We start from the raw sequence: 27,805 nt of genomic DNA on the forward strand, positions 1-27,805 counted from the left end.
GAAAATTACAATGTAATGCTACACCACAGTTAAAAATCCTTTTGGCCTCTAATGTTAGACAGAAAAATGATTCTGAGAATAAAAGAACAGATGCTGACAGCCATAGCAATTCTTGATGCTCATGCCAGGAAGCCATATTTTTTTTGAAAAGGCTATTCATAATGTGAATAGTGCTTCATGCAAAGAGAAGTCTATTATAAAAGACAGTATATATTTGTAGCTAAAGGGATCCCCCCCAATTGATTGAGGGACCCATTGATTTCTTTCCCACTTTATCCAGATTTATTTGTTTTATATCCTCTTTTTCTTACATTAGCTGCTTCAGTGCTCCGAAAACTTCTTGTTTATACATGCTGCCTTAAACAACAAACACTAAGCAATTCTTAATATAAATGGGGAAATGTACTAGCAGACTGCTATAAGAATCCATGAAATGTAAACTTTTAGGAGATGAAATTCCTATAAATCTGACTATATATTTGTTTTTGAACTAGCTTTCCCCCGAAAGGCATCCACCATTGCTGACCCCCTCATGCCCTGAAAGAGAAGCATCAGTTGTAGCACTAGTGTAGATAGACAACAGGAGCCTTGGCAGTGCTTTCAATCATGATATCCAGACTAGACAGAATTGACAAAAAGATCAGATTTTCCCAATCTACAAAGAAAACAAACATTGCCAGGTACCTCTTCATTTGGTGGTGGTGCGTCCTGCACTCTGTGCAAAGTAGGACCTTATTCCATTACCAAGCTGTGCCAGCTGTACCTCAGATACAGAGAGCATTCCTCCTGCCCACATCTGCTCAGTTGGAAAGGCTGCTCCTGGCAGCAGAAGCAGCCTTTCCAACTTCTGGCACCATCCAGACCTTGACAGCGGGCTGGTGCAGGTCAGAGAGCACAGAGGTGGCAGCCCAGCGAAGTTCCGCACCCAGACAGCAGAAGGAGGTTCATCACCTTGGTGAAAAGAAGAGGGAACGTCCTTCTTATACTAACTGAAAATGTCCTGCCACCCTATATTGCAAATCTGCATGGGCAACCATGGAGCAAACCAGCTGGGCTTGGCCATCGCTGCCATGCACAGCCTGCTTTTCAAAAATCACAGTGCTTTAGGAGGGTACCTCCAAGCTTTGCTGCTCCAGCATCTCTTCCCCAGTCAAAGCTGGAGATGAACCTCCTTGTTTTCCACAGTCAAACACCAGAACAAAATGCTCTTCTTTCCCACACAGCCCTTGCAGCTGCATCTGCAAGATTCCACTCCTGAGTGAGAGTGCTGCAGGAGACTCATGGCTAAAATAATCGCTGAAAGAGTTTCGATGCATAAAGAATGAACAACTTCATAAGGACTGAATAATGGCAGCTGAGACAGGATTAAAATACATATTAAAAGAAAGTAGTGTCATGTTAAGGTGACATTTTCAAAAAGACTCACATATAGGAACTGAGCTGAACTGTACAGGATATTAAAAATTCGCACGCAAAGTCGTTCGCTCTTTCATCTCCTCCAGTAACTCTACACTTCCTTCTTTACACATCACTTCTCTTTAGCAGTTACTACAAACATTTTGATATAGATAATGTAAATTATAGAATTAGATTTTACATCACAGTATGCAGAAAAGAAAAAACACATCTTTCAAATTAAATTTTAGAACTTAATGATCTAAATAACTATCAGTGAACAATTGCCTGATTTAACCAAAAGTGTATCCACACAATGAGTTCACATATTTTGCTTTCTGAGTTTAAGAAAAAACTAGAAAATCTGCAATGCACAGAGAAACCTAACTAAATATTTGGCTTCTCTGAACCTGCTGAAGATTTTAGTCCTACTCCTTTAAATACACAGAAAAACTTATTAGAAGGATTTCCCCTGATAGAAGAAAAGTTGTCTTCATAAACATTTACCACGCTGAAATCAAGCCAGCAAAAAGCCCAGAAACACATATCTGGTTCATGATAAATGACTTCTGTTTCATACAAGGTGACAATTATGCAAAGTGGACATGAGGACATTCCCTATTGTCTATCACATAAGCATGCATTTTCTACTGAATTCTGAGATGCCATGTTCACTGCAAAACAGACAGCATGCTTTCTTTTTCAAGAGTTCTTTTGTGGAAAAACAGCCTATTAGTCTGCACTTGAAATGTAGCATTTTACAAAAGGAAAAAACATCATAAATCATCTCTCATTTATCTGGATAGAAAACTGACAGTGTTGGTAAATTGCTGAGTAAGGCTGATAACCTTTTAGAAAGCTCAGGCAAACAAAAGGTTTGAACAACCTAGTTGCCCACCAAGAACAAAAAAATCATTTTTATATGGCACGTTTGTGATGCCTGTACTGATATGCTACCCAAGCCTGCAGTCCATACAAGTGGCATTGTGACTCTGTCCTTGGGGTGACAGAAGGAATTCATTTAGATTCTAGCTTGTCATACAGCACAGTCTCATGCCCCAGAATGGCTTGATTTAGTCTGTTTTCTAGCACAGCACAATGGCTGCTTTCAACAACAAAACTGTTTTCTGACATTATATTTTGTTAACTTGGTTTGCAAAGAGCCAACTTGAAATGATTGCTGTGGATGGAAAGCACACAGGACAAATGGGGCTGCTTGACAGCAAGCCCTCCCTTGAGAGTGGCTTACACACACACTCCACATTTTGTAGCATGTCACATTTAATCTGTAATGGGCACAGAAAATCACTTGAGCACAAAAAATGCCATATAAAACCAGTAATGGCTTATGATGCAGGTTACAAAGTCTGCTGGTTATCCCCACAGTTTTGAAAGTTCTTCATTTGCGACGAGCCTCTGTGACTCATTTGTCACCTTGCACCATTTTCTTTTCATACCTTTGTCTTATTTATTGCATACATCAGATGGTTGTCTCAGGCATTAAAAAGTAAAAACAGAGTGTTTCAGTAGTCCAGCAATGCTGGATACATAGGATCTGTGAAAACATACTCTTTATATGAGGCAGCATCAGTAATCCATTGAATTGTGGGGACCATTCCAAATCTTTTCATGGTAGAAGATCTTCAGAAATCAAGCTAGAGCACAGATGTTTGAATTTCAATACCAGGAAATCTTTGAGTGAAAAATAAATAAGTCACTGTTATTACCAATTAGATCCAATGCAAAGACTCACTAATCCTTAACATATGCCAGGACACTGTATTGGCAGGAAAATATGCCATACTTTGTTATGAAGATAGGAAGAGGGGATGCCAGTTTCTGCACAGAAATTGTTAAGAAGAGGGGATGCCAGTTTCTGCACAGAAATTCTGCACTAGGGATTAATTTTAAAAAAATTCTGATGCTCTTCTGAGTTTAAGGCTTAAAGCCGATGCTCCAAGTTTTCTTCCTTAATCTATATTTACTTAATCAACTCATGAATCCTCCAGCAAGACAAGAGAACAGTTTCTAGGAAGTTGATTTCTTTTTTGTTTCATCTCCACAGAGACAAAGTCAGCTTGAGGTCAGCATAGCTCGGATGACTTCTTGCTCCCAGGCATATCACTGAGACCTCCTTCTTTGTTTTAGACAATAAATTAAAAATCTGGCTTGGACTGTCATAACTAAGTCATCACTTCTTGTAAGTCCTAGCAAGGAGCAGATTCCTCTTCATCTACAAGCCCAGAATTCTTGTCTGAGTCGAGCCTGGTTGTCTCCTGTACTGACCAGAGAGGGCTGGTGCTTTGCTGCTCTGGCCCAGTGCAGTTCCAGCCTCACTGCTACCAGAGGCAGTGCTGGCAGACTGGGCACTACCAGAACAAATGCATCATGCATATCAAACATGGGCATGCACAAATACATAGCCTAAGAGGCAAGAACATCTCCAGGATCCTCTCTGCTTTTATGTATGTCTCCAAGAGAAGTTTAACTCCAGCTGTACACCACCAACAGATGACTTTTGAGAAGCTGAGAAGCACAAAGGCATTAAACAATGTAATCCAATTTTCAGGTTTCCAGATGAAGCAGTACTGATGTTGCTGCATATATTTTCACAGATAATCAAGCAGAAGAACAATTGTTAACTGCTTGGTCTAAAACTACACGTGCATAAAAGCCAAAACTACAAAAAAGTCTTTTTGACTCTAACATGGCTCTGCATTTGTCAGATACGACCTGCCTAATATTCCTCATCTGTTGACTTAATGTCATGAGCCCTTTGCCATCCCCCACTGGGCATTAAATCACTTGTATTCTTGAATGTACACATAGAGAAGATTTGTCCACAAGAAAAAGAAAAAATAGGATAAACAGTGTATGTACTTTAAATTTTATGCAACCTAAATCAGTTACAAAACAACTTCAAGTATAAAAGGAAACAGAAATATAAAAAAAAATTCATGATACCTTTCAATTTAATCAGCTTTAAAATATCTTCTCAGATCAAACTGTCACCCACTTTTCTGAAAGCTTTCTTCTGAAGCAGGAGAAGATAGATCTGGGTGAGTATCATTATTTAGCAATTATTAGGTGCAGAAAAAAAAATGCACCACTTGCTTGAAAGAGCAGACATATTTCATGTGATAACCATCTCACTTTTCCTTTTTTCAATAAGGGTTGGCTTTTCCAAGAAGCCCACTGCTATCCCACTGATGAAAAAACCAAAATCAAAATAGTCTTCCTTGTTACATTAATAATGTGGGGAAAAAAGGGTAATATTTAGAAAACAGTTCTTTATGCCCACACACACGCATAGGAGACTCCAGCCCTTCTGTATCTGTACATCCTAGAGTTCTATATCATTCTGTATTTTCTAAAGCATTGGAAAACTCTTTACTCACTGCCAAATGTCAGCAACCTCCACAATTACTCTTCCTTACTCCAGTACCTCAATCCCAGGCTCTTGTCAATGGGAGATCTGCCATCTGAGAGAATGCAGAGTACTGCCTTACAAGGGTAAGCAAGAAGAGGAGCATGCCTTCCAGTATTTGGGCACACAACATGACCAGACCCCATTAACAATGACATGTCCATGGCTTTCAGTCCAGGGGCAAAAGGGACACACACCCTTGTGCTCCTGAAAGTAAATGGCTGGGTTAAACTTTCCACACAAGAGGAATGTGAACCTGCGTACAAACATCAAAGCCAACTCAAATAACTCAGAGAGGACCAGCAAATGAGGAGAGATTGAGACCAGAAATTGGAGGGCCTGGCTACAGCACACAAAGCACCCCTCACACTGCCTCAGCTGCTCTGTCCAGGCATCAGACAAGCAGAGAAAGGTTCTCTTTTTCTCACAGAACAGGACAGCCCATTGTGTTTGCTGCATTTCCTCTGCAGAATAATGATCTTCACTCAGAAGTGTTTTAATTGGACAGTGAGAATTCCTGGTCCAAATTCCTTCACTTTCTCAATGGATCCAACACTTCTGATGGTTAGCAGAGTGCTACCCAAAAACGTCTGCATAGCCTTAGAGATAAGTCACTCATAAGTGGGAGCTGCACAACTCAGCCAGCTGTGAACCCAGAAGTGCATGCCCTCCCCTTAGCACAGTGCCCTCAGCCTGAGGCTGTGAAACCACAGAATGATTAAGATAACAAGAGACCTCTGAGATTATCAAGTCCAACCTTGGACTGGTCACCACCTTTTCAACCAGACCTGAGTGCCACATCCAGCTGTTTCTTGAACACCTCCCCTGATGGCGACTCCATCACCTCCCTGTGTGCAGCCCATTCCAACGCTTAAGAACCCTTTCTGAAAATAAACTCTCCCTGATGTCCAACCTGAACCTCCCCTGGGGAGCTCAAAACCATTTCCCCTGTCCTACTGGAATCATATTCTAGTCACTTGGGAGAAGGGGCCAACCCCCACCTGGCTACACTCTCCTTCCAGGCACTTGTAGAGAGAAAAATGGTTTCCTCTGGCCCTCCCTACCTTCGAGATTAACAACCCCAGCTCCCTCAGTCACTCCCTGCCAACCTGGAGACCAGCTAGAGTTCACATTTAACTACAAGAAACTGCAAATAACCTGAAAGATTTAATTATCCTGTTCCCTTTCCTAGCAGTGAAAACACAGTTTATATTGTGGGGGGAAATATTTCTATATTGCTCCTTATTTTTCATTATGACAATAACTGGCTTGACACTATTGCTATATTCAACTGTTCATAATTAAAACACAGACAGATGTAGGAAGAAAATGCACAGAGCAAAAAAACATCTGTTACTTTTGGGAAAAAGGGGGTAAAATCTGATTAGGTACAGTCTACTTGACTGTTTATGAACCTTGTCAGAAAAGATTTTCATATATTACAAAAGAAAAAAGCTTTGAGCGACAGATGCATCTAAACAGATGTGTATATATATTTATATATATACACACACCCATGCCTTTTACAAGACACAGTAATTATGTAGGTGATCAGGAAAGTATTTGCAGAAAGCAATGATAACTAGTGCCTTTGGTGGACAGGTCTGCAATACCTTATTGTGACAATTATCTAAGACTACTAAAGCCAAGCCTGTGTCCTACATAGTGTATGTGACCTAAGAATGCTATTTATATCCTTCAGATATGAAAACAATCTGTAAAAAATTCATTGTAAATGGGGTTAAGAATGGATTTGTAACAGCATGTGAAATATTAAAATGTTAATTCAATAGTCCCTTAGCATACATTAGAATTTGTAAAGAAAAAATATTATTCTCCACATTCTGTGTTATTTTCTACATATACTCTACACATAGAATTTTTAGTATTTTAATGTCTCCCAAGCAGACATTAGAATTTATAGATAAAAATTCTTTTTCCTAAAGCAAAATATTCTTCCCTACCAATCTGCTATCTGATATAATAGTCATAAGATACAGATGATCACTGGATGATCCTTAAGGTCCCTTTCAACCCAAACCATTCTATGATTCTATGATCACAGCGTGCTAGAGTTAGAAGTGTCAAATCATTCTAGCATGTATTAACCCATAATTTGTTAGAATATTAAAAAGCCAATGTATTAAGTACAGTATTAATGCATTAAGTAATAGCAAAACCACAGGCAGTAGAGAGATAATCAAGGAGTTAGATTTGCCTTAAGCACTACTTTATTTCACTCTCTTTCAAGGTGTTTTCACATGAAGCAAAAGAACAAATAACTTACACAGTGAAAACATTTCATTTCATACCGTGAACCAGTTTTGCATTCCTCCTCTAGACATGCTGTATAAAAAACAAAGAAAATATCCCCTTTGTAAACAGATGTGTATTTCTATTGGCCTTGCTATTTACTGTGAAGTCTGCTGTGAGGCACAGTGTTTATTTACACACTAAAGCACTGGGAATAACCTGAGTTTCACTGTCAGTCCCAGGGTTTCCTCCATCAGAAAATAATTTGGGTTTAGACCAACCCATTTCCCCAGGCACAGAACAGATGTACACATTGAAAATAGCAAATACTAATGAATAAGTTCGTATGGCAGAATTAATGACTGTTGATGAACATTAGTTCTTTAAATATTTAGAAAATAAGGAATATTTTGCAAGGAAAATCAGGGATATTTACTTGTCTTTTCCTAAATTAAAAATAAAAAATTTGAATATTTTGACATTGGAATCCCAGGGGAGATGCAAAACATTGGTGCAGCTTGTAGGAGATAAAAGAAAAACAGGAATACCAATTATTTTTTGAGAAAAGTCCATGTCAAATACAACTAAATTGTATGAAAACTTAAAGAATGAGGCAGTATGTATAGCACATTGGCAAGATCTTAGGTATTCCCTCATCAGAAAAAGGGAAAAGAATAAATTAGGCACAGGTTATAAGAATAACAGCAGCTCAGAAAGAGAAAAAGTATCATGGTCAGCCAGGTGGAGACAGCATATTTGGCTGACAAGAAAGCAAATCTAAGTGCAGCACAGTGCTGCTTCTCCTTTTAATCTTTTACAAAGTTACCAGAGCATTTTGTGGGGAGGATAAAAGCTGCTGACCGGCGGAGCCATCCCAGCAGAGGCATTCCCTCTCACCCAGCAGCGCTTCACTGCCTCTCCATCAGCTGGGGACGCGGCCACTGGGCCAGCAGCGCCTGTGCCAGGGATGGGGGGGGCTGTGCAAGGACAGAAAGGGGTCCCACACTTTACTTTTATATCAGAATCGTTGCCATCTAAGTAAGAAAGCTGTCTTGTAATTTATTGTACACTTCTGCTTTTTGCCCATACATAAAATAAATATATAGTTTATCAGGGGGATCCAGATTCAGCAGCACAGACCAAGGGATTATCTTGAGAACTACCTGAAGTGGCAAACTGCTGTTTTAAAGCCCAGTCTTTGTGCTTTCCTACTGCTTTCTCCCCAGTCTGACCACACACACCAGATTACATGACTATCAACTGAACGACAAGCCAGCAAACTTCATCTGTGGAAATGATGAAGGACCAAACAGACCACACAAAATTTATAGCCTCTTTCTCGTACATCATCCTGTGCAAGTGAGTTGTCCTCCCTATTTTTTAAACCTACGAAGCAGCTGCAAGTTAATTTATTTACTTCTGGCATTATTTTAATATCACTGATCAAGCAACCTTCCAGATCTTGGCAACAGTTAAAAAAGCCCAACAAAAAATACCACAGAGCCAGAGCTATGTCCAAGCACAAAATGCCTCTAACCAGTCATGAGGCTCTTGACAAGGAGTAAAATGAAAGGACAAAGTTGATGCCATCATGATCCATCTCTAGGATCCACAAATGGAAGCTGCTGTACCTCACACCAGTAACAGCTCTTACATGCAAAGATTTATGCAAAAGTAACAAAGAATAAAACACTACACTTTCCTGAAGTTCAAAGGCATAAGATATTAATTCTACAACTAAATCCAAAAATTCACAAAATGCAGTCACTTAAACATATGGATTCACCACATAAGCATTTCAGCATATCAGTGACATTTCATTCCTGTTCTAAAAACCTTCATTTCATTCCTGTTCTGACCTTCATCAGAAGTCAAGAGCTGACTACCAAACACCTGCAGTTGTTTGCAGCCATCTGTATCTGCTTCCCACTTCACAGGGGATCTCTGGCAGTGTTTAACAGGAATATCAAAGGTAAACATCACTGGAATGTTTTTGAGGGCAATCTTTGAACAGTAAAAGAAGAAAAGAATTCACTTTCTGTGGTTACCAGATACAGAAGATTACAAAGTGCCAACACATGGCATAATCAGTCTGTATTTTCCTGATTTAAATCACCCAATGAAAAGCCTGGAAACAGCTATTGAGGGTTTAATTGCTCTCCTTTTTTACTGAAACAGAAGATTGGTTCCCATCCCCTATACCAAGAGGTTAAAAAAAAAATTTCTTGAAGAAATTAATGTCTTCAGCTTCTTACCTCTCTAAGTCCCACATCAGTTATCTTCTTATCCATATCGTGGTAACCACTGCATGATTCTAATCCATGTAGCTCATTACTTATCATGCAGCACCACTAAGCATTTTTGGTTTATTTTGAATATTATAAATTATTGCAAGTTTAGAGCTTACTTATTGACATTCTATAGCTTGCTTATTGAAATTTGATAACTCATTATAACAATGAGTTCTTTCTGCAACTTTGTAAGATAGTTTAGAAGAAAGGACCAAGCTGCCTTTTTTCCGCTGACTGAGACCAAGAATGCAAGCTCCTGCAAATATAACTAATGGGGCTTTAAAAAAATCATGTTTGCACTCAGGAAAGGGCATAAAACAGGTATCCAAATGTTCTTTTTGTTTGCAGACTGATAGGTTAGCAAAAACTTCCAAGATCAAAGTCACAGGAGAGAGCTGAAACTTGTAAGTGACAGGAGAAGAGTGAGTAAGTGCGATTAATTGGGAGAAGAGCAAAGCTGGCACTGCGGTCCCCGCAGGCATGAGGAGCAGAGCAGAATTCAGCATGAGCTCCAGCCACAGAGCCCAGAGCAAACACACACAAAGCAGCACACGTGAAGGTCACCAGATAACAGCCTGAATGATTAAACACAGCTAGAGCCCTTCCCTGCACCAGTCCCCAGGCAGCCTTGTCTTGCCACCATTTGTAGGTTTACTTGTGAGGGTACAGCTGTCTGTTCCTTTAAACACTGACAGCAGCCACCCTCCCCACCAGAACAGATCTCTCAGATGTGAAACCACTGATGCTCGTCAAGACACAGCAATAAACATGGACTAGAGGAGTAACTCATGCTCCCCAGGCACTGAGCTGACTCCACCATGTCCTCACAGACCTCACTTTGAAGTGTGTCACACAAACACACACTCCTTTTGCCTCTTTCCTCAAGCAAATCTGGCCCCACTCCAGGGAACATGTATAAAACCTTGCATACCCTGCTTCTGCTCCCATGCTGGCATGTATTTCTCCCTGCTGAAATCCCTTCTCCCAGCACTGGCACTTTGGGATGGCAGTGCAGTGGGCTTGCTCTTTGAGCAGCTGCTGTAAGGCTGATATTTACACAAGGACTGCAGAAATGAGACTAGGCAGGCTACTGCTGGTCTATAAAATTATGATGCATTAAGTGGTTTCCCTAAATTGTTATTTGGGATAAAAATTAATTCTATTATGTATTACATTATATTCAACAACATACTTGTGAATTTATATGCACACACCTTTACTGCGTTATATTTTAATAAACACATTCTATAATTCAATATCTCCTAATAATTACAACTGCAAATGTTGGACCAAGTTTTACAAAACCACTTAGTGCCAGAATTCTTTCTGCATTTGTATCTTTTTTGAAGATAAAAAGAAAAAAGTGCAGGCTTCTTGGGGAGTGGGAGTTATTTGCTCATTTGGAAGAGATAATTGAAGGGAATTAAATGATCACAAAATGACAAAAAACAAAGCCAAGTCAAAGCATTTCCTAAGGTGTTTCTCCTATTATCCTCATTTTCTTTCTGATTCATTGTGAATCAAGCAACTTCATTGTCTGAAAATGCTGAATTTACAGTATTCTAAAGCTTCAAATTATGAACTCAATATTTTTATCCTAAACCATACAGCACTGCAAAGGTGAAATGAATATTAAAAATAAGATTCTTCAATAGTTTTTGGATTGATTTTCTTCTCTCCTTACTAGAAATCAAGGTTGAGATTTGGGGGCTGCTTTAAGAAATATTTTTTTTTAACAATGCAGTCCAGTTTCCCTCATATTCACTTAGAGTTATCTAAAATTTTTTTAAACTCTTATTTTAACATTTTGTTGTAAGAAAAATCCTAAATGTCTCAGTTTAGATGTTTAGAACATCCACTGCTTTTCAAAAAAAGGTAAGAACATTCATTATTTGGCTAACTCATTCTGAGGTTTGAAGCCTTTTGACAGGACAAGAAGACACAGCCTCAAGCCACGCCAGGTTGGACATCAGGAAGAATTTTTTCTCTCAAACAGCCATCAAGGATTGGAATGGGCTGCCCAGGGAGGCAGTGGAGTCACTGTCCCTGGAAGTGTTCAAGAAACAGCTGGATGTGACACTTAGTGACACGATCTAGGTGACAAGCCAGTAAACTGGCCACGGTGTTCAGTCAAAGATTGGACTCGAGGACCTTTCCAACTTTAATAATCCCATTACTCTATGGCCCTAAAAAAGGAAATGCATTAGAGGAAGAGTGAAGTGAATTACAGACAGTGGCTATAAAGAACATAAGACATCTTCTTGGCATGCTCTACCCAAAAAAACCAAAACACTCCACAAATGTACTCAGTCGTATAAATACACAATATTGCACCATAATAATAACAATAATAATAACAATAATAATAACAATATAGTTGTTGTTGTTATTAATGATATAAAAATTAACAGGTTAGAGAACCAAAAAACTAAAACTGACTTAATGGGCAGTTAGACAACATTTTTTCTTCTTGTTCAGAAACAAAGGCTTGATTTATGCCGCAGCAGCCATGCTCTGCTCTGCAGACCAAATGATTCATTTCCTCACAAACCTTTCTGCTGCAGTCAGTATTGTATCATCAGAATGCCATATGCAGGCTCTAGCCATGCAGATCCAGTCACAGTTCCACAGTATAAGAACACTTAGAATTTATGGAACATATCTTTATCTCTATAAAAAACAAATATTAAATTATGCTACTTATTATAACTCTCCAACTAAAGCAGGATCAAACTTCAGAATAACACCTTCTAGAGCTACATAACATGAAAAGGCAGCAGTGCTACTCATGTGGGGAGCTTGCATTAGTGGTTTACATGTGGTAAAAGTAATGAATGAAAGCTTGTAAAAGCTACGCAATAATCACAATCATAACCAACAGCAGAGTCCATAGCACCATCTGTGAAGCACTGATTGCACGTACATAACAGAGAGTCCTTGCTTGGGCTTTTGTGGATTTACTGCTGGACACCTGGACTCTGTCATGCATTACAGGTACTGCTTTTGTTGCCATGGGCAATAAAGTTTTGCATAAACAAATGCATGTGACAAATTTGATACCCAGTTTAGTTTTGTGCCTGGGCAAAACTGAGTCTGGTCCCTGGGAGAAATGGGATTAGACACCTGTGGTCAGCTGTGCCCATGCCATAAATGAATAGCAACAAAAAAGAAAGCAAATCTCAGAGTCAAAGGTTCCCAGAGTTCAGAAGTCACCAGTGGAACAGCCCAGTCATGGGGCCAAAAGACCTCCAACGAAAGGGTTAACACTGCAGAGCAGACTGGAGGCAAGGAGGATATTTTTAAACCACATGACAGAAGTAAATATGTGAGATTATAGCAAAAACATGGTCAGTAATATTTAGTGTCCAACTTAAAATATCTACACTTGCTTTTTTGAGACTACTTAATGCTGTGTAGTTATTAACACATTTAAAATACAACTGTTAACTGCAGTCAGTTATGATGTTCAGCAATTCTTTTAATTGGATTTGATTGAAATTATTAAAATTAGCTACAACTAACTGAGGCACATATGAAGTGAAGGATATAGAATTTAGGACCACGTGAACTCAGGTTAGCTCAAGGGATGCAGAGGTACGCAGAAAACACATGGAGATGGAAAGTCACTGCAGCAACAACTGGAGTTTCTTTAAGGTATATAGCCTTATATGCACATTCGTGTATTCCATGGACATATATGAGACTAAAAGAATGGCTTGGGTAGAAAAGGACCCTAAAGATCATGTAGTTCCTGCCCCTCTGCCATGGGCAGGGACACCTTCCACTAGACCAGGTTGCTCAGAGTCTCATCCAAACTGACCTTGAACGCTTCCAGGGATGGAGCATCCACAACTTCTCTGGGCAATTTATTCCAATGCCTCACCACCCTCACAGTAAAGATTTTTTTCTAATATCTAATTTAAACCTACTCTCAGTCAGAAGTCATTCCCATTTTCCTATCACTACATGCTCTTGTAAGAAGTCCCTCTCCATCTTTCTTACAGCATCAGCCTTTCTTCAGATGCTGTAAAGCCAAAATTAGGTCCCCCCAAAGACAGGAGACCTAATTTTGGTCTCCTGGACCTGATGTTCTTCAGGATGAACAATCTCAATAGTCTCAGTCTTTCCTTGTATGAGAAGTGTTCCCTCCCTCTGGTCATCTCGGTGGCCCTCCTCTAGCTGGTCCATGTCCTTCCTGTGTTGCGGACCACAACTGCTTTGGATGCAGCCAGGACAAATTTGGCTTTCTGGACTGTGAGTGCCTGTGGCTGGGTCATGTCCAGCCTTTCCTCCGCCAGCACACCCCCAGGTCTCTCTCAGCAGGGCTGCTCTGGATCTGTTCATCCCCAGCCTGTGTTGATACCCAGGAGTTGTGCTGACCCAGGTGCAGCACCTTGTACTCGGGTGTGTTAAATTGTGTGAGATTCCCATGGGCCCCCTTGGAATGTCCTGGTCCCTTTGGACAGCATCCTGCCCTCCAGGTGTGTCAACAGCACCACTAAGCTTGGTGTCATCTGCAAATTTGCTGAGACTACATTCAATCCTATTGTCCACATCATTAACAAAGATAATAAATAGCACTGGCTCCCATATGGACCACTGAGAGTCACCACCGGTCACTGATGCCCATCAGGACTCTGGATTAAAAGGTCCAACACGTTCCTTACTCATCTAGCCCTCCCCCCCCCAAAAAATCCATCTCTTCCCAGTCTAGATATTGTGAGGGATCACATCAAAAGCTTTACAGACAAACTCTTCAGAAAAAAAAAACCTTTGACTGCAGTAGTGAAGGTTGTAGGAAACTGGAGAAATTACTAAATATCTCAAACCAACTGGGAAATGGGAAGTGCTGGGGGAACAGAGTCAGTTCTGTGTTTGTGGAATAATGTCCTGCTCCACATCCCAACCCCACTGAGCCTTAGCCAGCCTCTGGTCTGGTCCAAAACAGCAGCCTGACCTCATGGCCTGTGGTGAGCCCCAAAATGATGCCAGCCACATCCAGGAAACACTAAAGCACAGCCTGGGGGAGGGCCTAGCATACCAGAGCAGAAAAAAAGGACAGTAACACGTGTGCTGAGCTGGCATGGTCCACTGGATCCTAAGGTGGTGATTGTATACTTTGCTTTCTTTGTTTCTTCCCAAAATATACTGGAAACCAGACTAAAAAATACTACTCAACGCCTTAGTGCCTTGTTGTGTCTGGATAAGTTACAGTTCACCAAGTTAAAGTTTACTAAGTTTGTTAAGTGCCTTAATTTTTCTGGATGTTGTTTTGAAATTTGCCAAGTACATTATTCTACACGAAAGTTCTAAAATTTGCAACTAAAAATTTGCTGTCAAATTCCCTGAGAATTTTGTTCTTTCTCCCATGTATCACCCAGAGTGAATCAAATTACCTTCTGCTAAACCTGCTGAGTGGGCCAGGGCATTACAAAGGTGATTTCTCAAACCAGACAAGCTGCAATTTGTAAATAAGCACAGTGCAGATAAAATGAGGAAAAATGCAGTCTAGCAACCAATGCCACTGTCACAGTTCTGCATGACAAACAACAGCATTTGACATCTTGTCAGAGCCACAAATGGGTCTTCAGCTTCTCTTTCACCCTGACAATATAGAATAGTCCCACAAAAACAGCCGGGCTGAGAAAGAATTATTTCAGCGACCCTTGTGGCTTACAGCCCATCTGCCTCTTACTGGTGCAGCCTCTGTCTGGAAAGGCTCCTGAAGAGTGCCAGGAATGGGGGACTTCAAGGCATTGGGAACCTGTCCTTTAACTGCTGGAAAGGGTTCCAGCAGGCAGGTGCATGAGGGGATGTGAGGGGGATGTACCTTGGGCCAAATGGAACCCTCACATGTGAATTAACAGTTGTGTGCTCACAAGCTCACCTACGTTGTTTTTTTCCGGCCTCCCATCCAAGGAAACACAATAACCTGAAGCACACGGTTTGTCAGATATCAGGTGTTGGTATCAGGCTACCAGATCCCAGCAGCTCGTGACAGTGTTCAGCAGGCTGTGTGGGTGGCTGAAAGATTAATCTACTTGCCAGAAAAAACACAGCAGGGCTCTTCAGTACAGCCCACCCTTGCGCTGTTAGCAGGGGATGTTGGAACAGGGTGCTTGGGAAGAACATCAAACCCACTTGTATGAGCTGAGGGTGTCTGTCCTTCCTCCAAACATGAGCAGTGGATGAGGCAATGACTGCCAAAGCTTCAGGGCTGAGAGCAGTATGGCACTGCTCATCATCATAGCCCCCAGATGGGCCGGCGTAGGCTACTGCAAAATATCTACCAACCCTGGAACAGGATCCGGAAAGGACAAAAAAAATCAGCTTACTTCTTTGTTCCTCTTAGCAACTTACAACTCTGACAGCTCTGTGAAGTTCTGGCGCTTCCTTTCTTTCACTTGTCAATCTCAAAAAAAACCACAACAAACAACAAAACCCAAGAAAACCAAAATAAATTGAAAAATGCTTCTTTTACATCTTTTGTTTTGCTCACCCACCTAAGACCACTATGGTACAGAACAGTCTCTACATTCCCAGCACTGATCTGTGGAGTAACATGTGGTCATTCTCCATTTGAAAAGACCAAGAAATCATTTATGATGGGTCTCCTAAAGCACAAATGCTACGATTTAGAAGACAATGTAGCCTTAGGAAGAAAGACTCTGCAATTTTCTTCAAGTTTTAATTACTTCCGTCCCATAGTCTCCAACATAACTTTCCCAGTCATTAAATTAATCTCCTTTGGCTCTTTGTTGTCTTCTTACTATGCCAATCCTGGTTTGCAATTATTGAGGCTTCTGTTATACTGGAGTCCCTGCCAGTAACCCAACTTGCCACCTACCAGCTCACTCTGTATCCTGCTCTCTCTCAAGTCCCAGTCACCTGTCCCCAGCCCTTATCTCCCCTTCACATCCATCACATCCCATGTTCGTGTACTGTCCTGCTAGCCGGGTTCCTTGTGACATCTGTACCCATGCCCCCCTAACCTGCTCTTCCCTGTGCCAGCCGGATCTCAGGCTCCTCCAGCATCCCGCGGCGCTTTCCCCCCTCACACTTCCTGCCCAAGCACCAGCAGAGGAATCACTGTGAAAGGAGAGAGGAGTGCACGCCAGAGCTGATCCGAATGAAGAGATCACAGCAAAGCTCTGAGCTGCTCTGCTCAGACCCTTTTCTTTCTGGAGACATCACACACAGACAAATGTGCCACATGCAGCACTGATGAGGGAACAAGGTACAACCTGATCAACACCAGGGTGCACAGATGTTGAAGACCAAGGAGACCACAAGAGACCTCAAAGAGTAATCTGTTCCACCACACTGCTCCAGAAAGAATTCCACTATATTTATGTCATTCCTGATTACTACTCAGTGTTTAATGATGCTAAAATCATGAAAATCCAAACTCAGTAATGCATTCTATTGCTTCAACCTCATTATTGCTGAGTCCACTACATATCATTGGGTTGGGCACAGGCATGGACAACATTGCTTCACAACACCTTTGTGACATTAGAAAATTATGATGTCTTGTTAACCATGACAGTCATCATTCTTTGAGCTGAAACAACTCCAGACGTTTCAGCATTCATTCATAATCATATATTCTAAATATTTTAATTATTTTCATTCATCTCCTCTGGATACTCTCCAATTTATACACTTTTTTGTAGAAGTGTGTAGCCTGCCTGGACATGGTGTTACAGTTGAGGAGGACCTCTCCTGTCTTCCATGCTGTTGTCCTATCTTATGTATCACCATACAATGTTTGCTTTTATTGCAGCAGCAATTTGAGTAATCTACCATAAACCAAAGCTCTTCCAAAGAATCACTGCCCAATACCTTCCTTATACAGTTCATAACTACAACATCTTTGTCCTGTTGAAAACCTTGATTTTAATTCTGTCTCCAGCATAGCCACAAGTGCCACTTCAATTGCTACTGCTGATATAGGCAAGTACCCCTGAGGTCACTGTTAAAAATACTCTGTGGCACTGGGTGTTGAATAAACATGTAATCTCTCATTTTGTTTCCTAAAATTTTCACAGGTATGTGAAAACTACAATAGTTTGTAGACCTAGTATTATAACTTTATTTGTAGACTAGCATTTTGTAGACTTATGACAGAAAATTTGGGCAGAATTTCATGAAGACAGTAAAAATGAAGATCAGACAAAAGGACACTGCCTTAGCAGGATCTGGAGCCTAGCTAAAAACCAGAGCAGAACCATGTTTCTGAACTGTATTAGGATTTTTTAGCAAGGCAAAGCAACTAATCTAATTCTCAATTAATTAATAATTACAATAAAAATTAACATCACAACTATGTGTGATGAGCTACAGAGCACATGGCTAAAATTTGCCAAAGTTATAAGCAAAAGAAAAGAGATTCTGCAACATGGAAGGCACTTTGGTTTTGTCAGCAGATGAATCCACTCAACCCAACTATCTCACATATGTGCCAACAGATACTCAAAGATAATACAGATTCACAGGGTTTCCTATCACTGTTTTTCTCATCTGGCCTAAACTGTTCCACAGATCACTGTAATTGTATCTTTTTCTTTTTTTTTAATGTGCTGAAGTTTCAAATGCAGCTTTCTCAAAAGCCACAGAGAAAGACAGCATGTTACTTTGAAGAGAATCAACTTTCTTTGAAGAGCAACATGAAAGTCAGAATTTGGTACGGTTCATTTCACTTCAATTCTTTTCATCACACTCCCTCCACATTTCAGCTTAACAGTAAACATAATCCTTAACGTGCAGCATCCTCCTACAGAAGCCTTACCACAAATCACTAGACTGAGCTGCTTCATGAAGCTGCCCCAGTCTGACAGCTGACTTTCAAAACATGCTGAGTAATGAAAGAGATGGTCAAGCATGCCAGCAAAATGCACAGCAGTTTGCACTCCCAAACACTAAAGTGTGGGGAAAGTTTTTACTTTTTTCCATCATTTTCTTACTGCTTTCTTGAGGCAATAATGGAGAAGAAAATAAGGCTTTCACATGTGTTAGCATCAAAACAATAAGCCATTTTCAAAGCCATGTTGGGATGTGAGTTAAACACACTAAAATCATCTGCATATGACAGTATTTTCTTAAATGGTCTTGTTAGAGGCATGAAACTTTTACTCCCATAATTTGGTACACAGCCTACATATATAAAGAGGAAACTGCACTATATTTAAAAATATATTGATGTACTTTACACATTTGTAGTGGCATCTGAATCAGCTCCATTCTGTGTGGCAAAACAGCACTGTAAGCCACTTACCCAGGATAATATGCAGCAAGATCTCTACATTTTTCTTCCCACCAAACTTAATTACCAAATCATTGTGATTTGGCTCATGTGATGCACAGGTCTTGAACGGCATCAATTTAAAAATATTTGTTACAAGTCAATTTTATTTCTTTGTAAGGCTTCACCAATATAAGTGAAAATGCTGAATGTGAAGCAAGGGTAAATGCTGCGTTCTTCTGACAAAATATATTTTAGCTCATAAAGAGAGAAGTTGTGTAATGTAGAGAGTCAAAAGGAGTAAAAGTTCCTTCAGGAAATGATGGGGAAAAAATAAGAGTAAGGTCTACAAAACAACTGATTGTTCCTTAAAGGCAGAACTCATGGAGTCTCCATGGAAACAAACAATTTTTATTCATTACTAACTAATTTAAATAACAGATAAAAAAAATGGCCCCTCCAGTAGAAGCAGTAATGTAATTAAAGTTAACCCTGTAACTTTAGTTTGCCTTCTATCATACCACTTAACACCAATTAATTCTATTTTACAGTGCACTTTATACAACTTTATTATATCTTGTTCAAATACATTGGCTCGATGTCAAAATGCAGGTGTTTAGAGCATCTCAACATTTAGATCATGCTGATGGCAGCTATTATGCAACTACATCACCCTGAGTCTGTCGATTCCAAAAAAATTTACTGTACTTTTCCAATATATCAATAGTAGGTTTATCCATTTTTGACATGATTCTCTTATTTGGGCTTTTATGGAATAAAGGCTGCATTGATTTTCTGGGAGGGGAAAAAAATCCCTCTTAACAATCAGATTCAGCAATTTTCAAATATGAATAATTCAGAATATGAAGAAAAGTCTTGTCTCTTGGCTTGTGAGGACTAAAAGTCAAAACATAGTCATTCAAGCTCACACTGTCTCTAAAAATCCTGTTTGTGTTAGATTTCATTCTAAAACAAGCAAATATATTCATATTCATAAATTCATCATCACCTTTCACTCAACACTTATTATGCCGTGTGTTTCTTATTTAAAAAGAGCTTACCTGACACATCTATTATAGGAATACTGAAATAACTCTAAACTACATTAGTAACAGACTAATCTATTTTCAGTGACTGAGATACCTGGCAAAACACTATTCAGAGTGACTAAGAGCCCAAGCAGAAGAAACTGCAAAAGTTATTTTTATTGCTGTAATCAGAAGCGTGAAACCAAAACAGCTGCTTTTTAGTATCTGTATTTAAAGTGAAATATGATTGCCAAACAGTATTTTTAGTAGTTAATAAATTTTGTTAAGGTTTCAAGGAACTGTATGTAGAAAAAAAACCAAATGCCTTTCCATTTCACAAATGGAAATTTGTGAAATTTCTGAAATTACTTGCATAACCTCACAAAACAACAAACCAAAATAAGACCTATAAAGGAACAACCTTTGAGGGGGGTGTGGGAAAGAAAGAAAAAAGTCGATGTCTTAGCACAGGACCCAGCAAGCCATTCATGCTTCAGACCAACTGTGTTTCCAACCAGTGCAATTTTAAAAATTCTGTTATACAGTATATAAATAAAAAATAGTATTTTCTTATAAGTGAGAAGCAATTCTCTCTAAAATGTAGGATTGCCCAAGTGGGTTTTTGACAATGGCCCTTAGTGCACCCTGTTCTAAAATTAAGACAAGTTTTCCTGTTGGAGAAAAGTAGACCCAATACCAACCAGAAGCAACCTCTTTGCTATATACCATATTTACTAACAAATATTTCCACAGTAGTTCTTGCAATTATTCAACTGGAGAACAAACAAATGTACAAATCACTTTTATATAAAATTTCAATACACTTCACAATGTTCAATTCAAGCTAATTGCTGCAATGAAATATTCAACCCCAAACACAATGTCTAACCTGATAAACTGATAGCAGCCAAGGAAGGGTTGAATTTGTCTATGTGATGAATTCCTGACCTGGATTCAAACCACCCAAAAAAAGTGGCTACTGCAGCATCAATGGCTTTGTTAAAGAAACTCATGATAACATTTACGCCTATTGATTAATGTTTTGGTACAGTTACAAGACTTAATCGTCTATGCAAGATGCAATTAGATTTATTTCAGTGACGGGAATTTACTGAGCATGCATTACTAAATACCAAATAAAAGTCAGTTCTGGCTCCAATTTATCATCTTTAATCTATTAAAACATGTTACTGCTATCAGCTATCTTAAATAACCCAGAGTCTAAGAAAAGAGCTCTTTTAATACAATAACGTTTAAGGTATGTACAGAAAATGTGTTTGGGAAGATAACAAATTATATTATCTACGTATCTATTATCGACAGAATATCTATTATTAGGCCTGTGGTTGCAAATTACTCTTCCCTTTCTCCATGGTCCCATCCCCCCAACAGCAGATCATTTTCAGTGCCATTATTGTCAGGCATATTAAATTTTCAGGATGCACAGTTGTGGTTTCCAGGTCTCTATTTACTCCTTGAACTGTGTTTTAACTGGGCATTTTTACACTTAAAATTACAGAGCAGAGACGTAACAACGGTTTTACATCCTACAGCTACGGAGAGCCAGATCTGTAACTGACTAGTGGCAACACCAGCAAAATTAATTAAAAACCCCCAAACCGTCATTCATTAAAAATCCCCCCGTGACATAGAAAAAATGCGCGTTACACACATTTCTGCCGCTGACACAGACGTTTTCTGACTGAGGAGATGGATTTCCCGTGTGAATGCCATTACCTCTGCCTTACCTGCTCCAGCTGTTGGGAAGGGCAAAGGCAGAGGGACGCGGCCCCGGAGCGGAGCCCGCTGGCTCCGGCGGCACTTGTGTGACAAATGGCTCACGGGAGCGCGAACAAAGCGATGCTGCTCGAGAGAAGCATCGCAGGGAACAAAGTCATCTCTTTGACAGCTCCTGCTTTTTTTCAGTGAAGCTGAAACAATACAGGACTCCCCGGGAAACCGCTAACAAAGGGGAAGCAGAAGGAATCGGAGAGAACCAGCCCAGCCATTGAATTCCGCGGCAGCAGTGAAGTGACACCTTCTGAAAATCACCCGCACGCCTCCTTACACCTTCCACCGAACAAAGGCAGCCCAGCAGCGGCAGGGAGCTACTTACGGGGGGGTTCTGGCCGTCCTCCCGGCGCAGCCTCCTGCCGCTGGGCTGCTGGCCGCTGGCGTTGCCGAGCCAAAGGGCACATGCAGCACAGGGCGGGCAGCACAAAGCGGCGGGGACGGCCCCGCACGGCGACCGCTCCCGGGGCGGCGAGGCCGGGATGCGGAGCCCCGCGGGAGGCTGCGGAGCTCGGGCTGCGGCGAGGCTCCCTCCCGCTCCCGGCACCGCGGCGGGGGAAGGGGTGGGGCGCGGGGTCCTACCTGTGCTGCCTCTCCGCGCTGCCAGGAGGACGCGCTGGTGGCTGCTGCGGGCGCGGTGCCGCCCAGCCCGTCGGATGCCGCCCCCGCCGCGGCCGCCCCATGGCAGCAACGCCGCCGCTCACGGGCGCCCCGCAGCGCCGCGCCCCGGCCGCGCCCGCATCCCGGCCCCGCAAGGGTAAAGCCGGGTCTGTCCGCATTCACCGGGACCCCGCGCCGCTGCACTGCCCGAGGAGGAGAGGTTCGCAGCTCCAGGTGCACCGCTCTCTGAACCCCCGCTGGTTCTCCCAGCAAGACCAAAGTCTGAACCCAGCGCCTAGCCCGTGCTGTAGCTAGGCAATTCCTTATCCCCTTAATTTACTGAAAATTAGGAAAAACTGCAAGGAACAAAACCAGAACCCACTGTCCTCCAGCACAGAAATCAGCCTCCTTTCTTATAGCCCTATATCCAGTATTTGTATCAGCTCTTCTGGGGCCCCACTCTTCCAGTTCAGCACTCTGTGCTTTACCAGTGCTGCACACCTGTTTCCCGAGCGTCTCAGGGAGAACGTGGTAAAAGCACATGCTGCTCTTAGTTCCATTCAGGCTCTTCCACTTTTGAAACCAACATTGGTCACACGATTCCTGATCCTCCATCACTGACACAGATGTGCTTTGTTAGCCAGCTCTCCAGATTCAGGTGGTCCCTGGAGAAAAAAGCCTTGCAGCTTTGGATTTTGTCTGCTCCTTAATTTTTTGATCCAGTCAGAAGTGGTCCTACTGATATTCTTAAAAGAAAACGTAAGACCCATGCTGGGTTGGACGAAAGAGCTATCATCTTCCCCTTTTCTTTTGTCTCTGACTGTGCCCAATACCAGGGGTTTTAAAGGAAAAATACAAGTTTAGGTGGGCATTAACTGATATTCTCCCGCTCCTTGGTGAGCTATTGCTCAGTGAATTCCTGTGTCCAAGTGATATTTGTGAGAAAAACCAGTCTGTGACTCCAAATAAACACTTATTGCTAGAAATCACATTTTCACCTGCAGTCTTCTAGAGAAGACTAATCATACAAGCCCTGGGAGGCACAGTCTGTTCAGTCCCATCACAACTAAAGCCACAGTTCACAGGGCACTGATAATTCAGAAGTTTAAGCTCATGCACCAGGTCTATTTAGACAGCGGTTAGGTATATTGACTGCTACTTTTAACATTAGGTGTTACATATGTATGGATGGATTTATAACCAAAGTATATAGACAAAAAGCACCTTCATTACCAGAGCTGAATTTTGTAGCAATCCTCTAAAAGATTCAGGGGTTTTGCCATGTTTGGCTTTACTGCTCTCTAGAGCACTTGCACGTTTTTAAGAGGTAGAATTGGGTGCTAGAGAGAGAAAACTTCAAAAGTATCCACCAGGAAAGAGGTGAATCCAGCTTTTGCCAATTCCCTCAGATCGATCAAACTGCTCAATTACATCAGACCTTTGTTGGCAAAGGTGAAACTTTTCACTTTCCTGGAGCAGGAAATAAGTATTTGGTTTTTTTTTCTTAAGAACCAACAACTTCTGGAAAGTGATGCAATCACAGATCTCATTCATCAAATGATGAATAGGGTTCAGGCATGCATAGCTTTATTAGTGAGTCTTGTTCTTTGAGTTTAGTTTATCTTATTATAGAAATATTAAAAATCTAGAATTTCTGTGGAGAAACCTGAACCTTCTCAGGATGTGCCATGATCACTGGAAAAGACCCAGGTCCACTAGGTGGCACAAGGAATCCATGTAAAAGCCAGCAGCAAGCCGGGAGTGCCTTTCCTTCCATTCGGCATCTTTATGGATTCATGCAAAGCAAGTGGGTACAGATAAAGATTGCAGACACAGCTATAGTCCAGCAACCCACACACATCTTTTCATAAAGACACGTTCAGATGTCAATGGGTTCCTCTGGACTAGAGCTCAGTGAAAATCTCCCCAAAGAGCAGTATCTGCTCCCGCAGACCTTGACTGACTCACAGCTGAGTAACCATGCTGAAACTCATTTCTGTGTTTGTATTCATGAAAATACAGCCATCCCTGCTCAGGAGCATTTAAGCTGAGAAAAAGCTAACATAATTTCATTTCCCCCCCTCTCCTCCATTTTCCATCATGCCATTCTACTTAGTTTAATTCCTGGGCTATCACCTTGAAATGGTAAAGGACATACTGACAACACTGCTGGGGCAGCTCTGCTTGGATAATGTTGAGCTTGCAGCACACACAGGTGGGAGAGGCAACCACCATGATAAATTCTGAAACTTGGCCAAGTTCTAACACAGATACAACTAATACTGAGACAAAACAATGGCAATTATTTTTATGCTTGTAATTTTTAAAATGTCAAAGATCATAATTTAGATAGCAAGTGTAGGAAAGTTTCCTGCAGCCCCAGGGTTGTTGCCCCTTTGAAGACTGCCTCGTGCAACAAACCCTTGCTCAAAACAGGGTCACCTACAGCTGTCCAGGACTGTTCCCAAGTGGGTTTTGAATACCTCTGTGGAAGAGACTCCACAACTTCTCCGGACAGCCTGTCGCACTGTTTGATCACCTCCATGGAAAAAATACCCCTGATGTTTCACTTGAATTCCTTGTATTTCAATTTGCACTCAGTCTTGTACCTCCCCCTCTCCCAACCAAGAGGAGATGTTTTACACCCACTCCCACCCACAGTTACACATGGAGGAGTGTGTAACAGGTTCCCCTCCTTGAGCCCTCTCTTCTCAAGGCTCAACAGCCCCAGCTTGCTCAGACTGTCCTCGTATGAGAGATGCCCCAACCCCTTAATCGTCTTTGGGCTCTTTGCCACACTTCCCAAGAACAGCCATGTCCATGTTGTCTTGGGAGCCTGATGGAAGACTCTGTATGCTGGGAGTTGGTTACCTTGGGCAGGCCATGCCTGCAGCCCAATGTTGTCACCTCATTGCAAATCCCCCATACCTTTTGGTGATTTCTCACGTGCAACTCCTTGCAGTACTGATTCATTCTTCTTCATCACAGCCAACAAACTCCATCTCTCTCCTCACCCAGCTAACCCACTCTTTTGTAGCACTCGTCTTTATTGGACACAGCTGTGGTAATTTGGTGATTGGTACAGCTGCAACTCCTCAGGTGTGAGACTGCCTTCTGCACTATCTTTGTCTTCTTACATTCTATCCCGGACAGCCCAAATGTGGGCAGGGGATCTGCTGGAGCCCCCTGTGCCAGCCCAGCTGCTGTGCTGGGGCAAGGATAACCCTGCAGCCTGATGGAGATGGATGGGGTGGTTCTCTGCCTCTGTGGCCAAAGCCCTGTGGCAGCAGTGCAGCCCCTGACACCTTTCAGCTGTTGCTATAAGTGCTCTCACAGCATCAAGGCCTTCTCTCCCCACACCATTTATAGTGCAGCAAGGCTTCAGCTCAGGAATTAATATTGCTGCAGCTACTACGATCTTTGTGTGGCCTATGAAGGGTCAGAGGATGAAATGAAACTGGAATATCTTTTTATCTAAAGTTGCGCCTCTGGCTCACTTCAAGTACCAAAGCCACACACCCCTGGTTTCTTACACTGCTGGCAAAGACAAAGAACTATAAAGTTCTCTCCCAAGGAATGATCTAACCCCCCCAAAATCTGCAGGTTTCATTAAGGAGTAACAGCATTTGCCTAGGTCAGGCTGCCATATATATGTCAATTTATGTATAAAACATTTTAAAATAGAAGACAGAATCTCTCAGCTTTTTTTTTTTTTTTTTTAATTAGCAACACACAGGAATATCAGTGTTTCTCCTATTGAGGGTGACAAAAAAAGAACAAATTTGGCTTCCCAACTGAACCCTAGAATTACTTACTTATCTTTAGGTTAATTACCTAAATTTTAGGGACATAATGTAAGACACAAAACCCCCAAAACCAATTAATTTTAAGGATTTCTAAAACCATATTATGATGTTTAGTTGAGAAGTTCAGGTTTTAATAAACTGAAAACACCTGTCCTTTTATAATCTCTAGACTCCCCTCCTTCTGATGCTAGACTCTCATTGTTTTGTAGAAAAACAGTTCCAATGATTACTGTTCTCCTATATTATTTCTCTAAATCTGCTGTTTCCCCCCAACCCAATTGCAGACAACTTGAGTATATGGAGTATTATCATAATTTCATGTCTCCCTCACTCCCCCTGTAACTCACCCCAGCTGAGGACGACACACAGCAGCCAAGGGTGTTTTTGATCTTCCAAAGGTGAGAACAGCAGGGAAGCCTCTGGGAGCAGAGCCCAGGTGAGCCACATTAATATCTTGTCCACATAAGGCTCATTTCATACATGGCACAAGCAGTAGTCCATGAATTTAAATCTTCCACAAATTTGTGCTTGTTTTTCTACTTCATTAATTGAAATACTCGATTTAAAAGCAAAGTTGATTAAAAATTACTTTCGTTTTATTCTAGTTGCTTATATAAATGTATATAAAATAATAGTAACAAGAAGACTAATTGACAGCTATACTACAGCCTGAATATTAGTACTGTTTTAATACTACAGCACAGGCTTTGGTCACGCCAATAATACCAATTTTATTATAACATCTGTGTTCAATGAGGCCCTAATTCTTTGTAATTTATATATCCATGTAGGAATTACTATTAATTGAAGTGTTATTGTTTTAATTGTAATGCCAAAATATGCATTTTTCAGTAAGATGAAATACACTGTTTTCAATAAAGTGGAACACTAGCTTTAAAAAAATAATTCCAATTTAAAAGGGTTTATTTACAAAATAGGGTATTTAAAACTCACCACTGAAAACATCAAGAGCAGGACTTTTCTCCTCCTTACTAAATCAACCTGAATAATTAAGACAAATCAGCATCAGTGGAAATTACTGACTTAATTACAAACAGTCTTAATAGGTAAGTAACAGTTAGAGACAAAATCCTCCTCACTCCTGTAACTGGCAAATGAAAGACCTAGAAAGTAAAATGTGTAAGATGCACCCACCATGAATACACATGGCTGAGAAACCTCAAGTGACACAACTATTTTCAGGTACTTCTGAATTGGTGCTCTAAGCTGCCTTTAATCAGTACAATTTAATACATAATATATGATACAATATTTTCAGTCAACACAATATTCTTCGTAAACTTTAAGTGGAACAATCTTGCTGCAAATTAGATAAAATCTAAGCAAAAAAAGATTTTTTTCCCCACATTATTTAATATGTTGTTTGCACCTTAGGGATGCTGGTAATCACAGGTTTTTATTGTTGTTGGTCAATCAGAACTTTTGGCCAGTGCAAGGATATGCAGCAATGCATCCTCCCATTTCTAGTGCTCTGTGTAATTCCTATGAATACACACCATGTCACCCTGCTGGCATGTAATTATTCAGAAAACTCTGTGTTGCTCACTGCATCTTACTTCAAAGCCTGAGTTTGAAATGCTCCTCTGCTAAATACCCCAGGTATTTTCAAGATTAGTTCTCACTTCATTTACCTAATATGTATGTCACAGCATAAAGTCCTGTGTCACCTCTATAACAGCTTGAGCTTAACTGTGTGAATGATTACAGGTTGCTTTGAGCTTTTAATACCAAAATTTGAAAAACATCTCCAGCTATGATTCAAAAGTTTGAATATAAAATACTTTGAGAATTTTTAAATATTTAAAGTATTTCAATACATAATTAAATTTTTTTATCTTCACTTTTCATTAAATATGGGGATATTTAAAATGCAATGTCACACAAAGGTTAAAAAAAGGGAGATTGGTAGAAAAAATAATAAAGAATAACTGATATATATATTTTTATTA

The 27,805-nt window shown here is 40.8% G+C and overlaps 1 protein-coding gene across 3 annotated transcripts in view; it reads right to left on the reverse strand.

Annotated features, from left to right (window-relative positions):
- CRACD (capping protein inhibiting regulator of actin dynamics) overlaps positions 1–25,000 on the reverse strand; it is a 132,608-nt gene extending 107,608 nt beyond the window's left edge. For 2 of the 3 annotated variants that reach the window (XM_058803036.1, XM_058803034.1), the window contains exon 1: positions 22,012–22,107. The gene's annotated coding sequence lies outside the window, so the exon portion shown is untranslated. Of the gene's footprint in view, positions 1–22,011; positions 22,108–24,957 lie in introns of those variants that run through there. The other variant, XM_058803035.1, reaches the window with a different exon arrangement.
- Between the last annotated feature and the right edge of the window lie 2,805 nt (positions 25,001–27,805).

This window comes from Ammospiza caudacuta, chromosome 4 (assembly GCF_027887145.1).
Source record: "Ammospiza caudacuta isolate bAmmCau1 chromosome 4, bAmmCau1.pri, whole genome shotgun sequence".
Classification (NCBI taxonomy): domain Eukaryota; kingdom Metazoa; phylum Chordata; class Aves; order Passeriformes; family Passerellidae; genus Ammospiza; species Ammospiza caudacuta.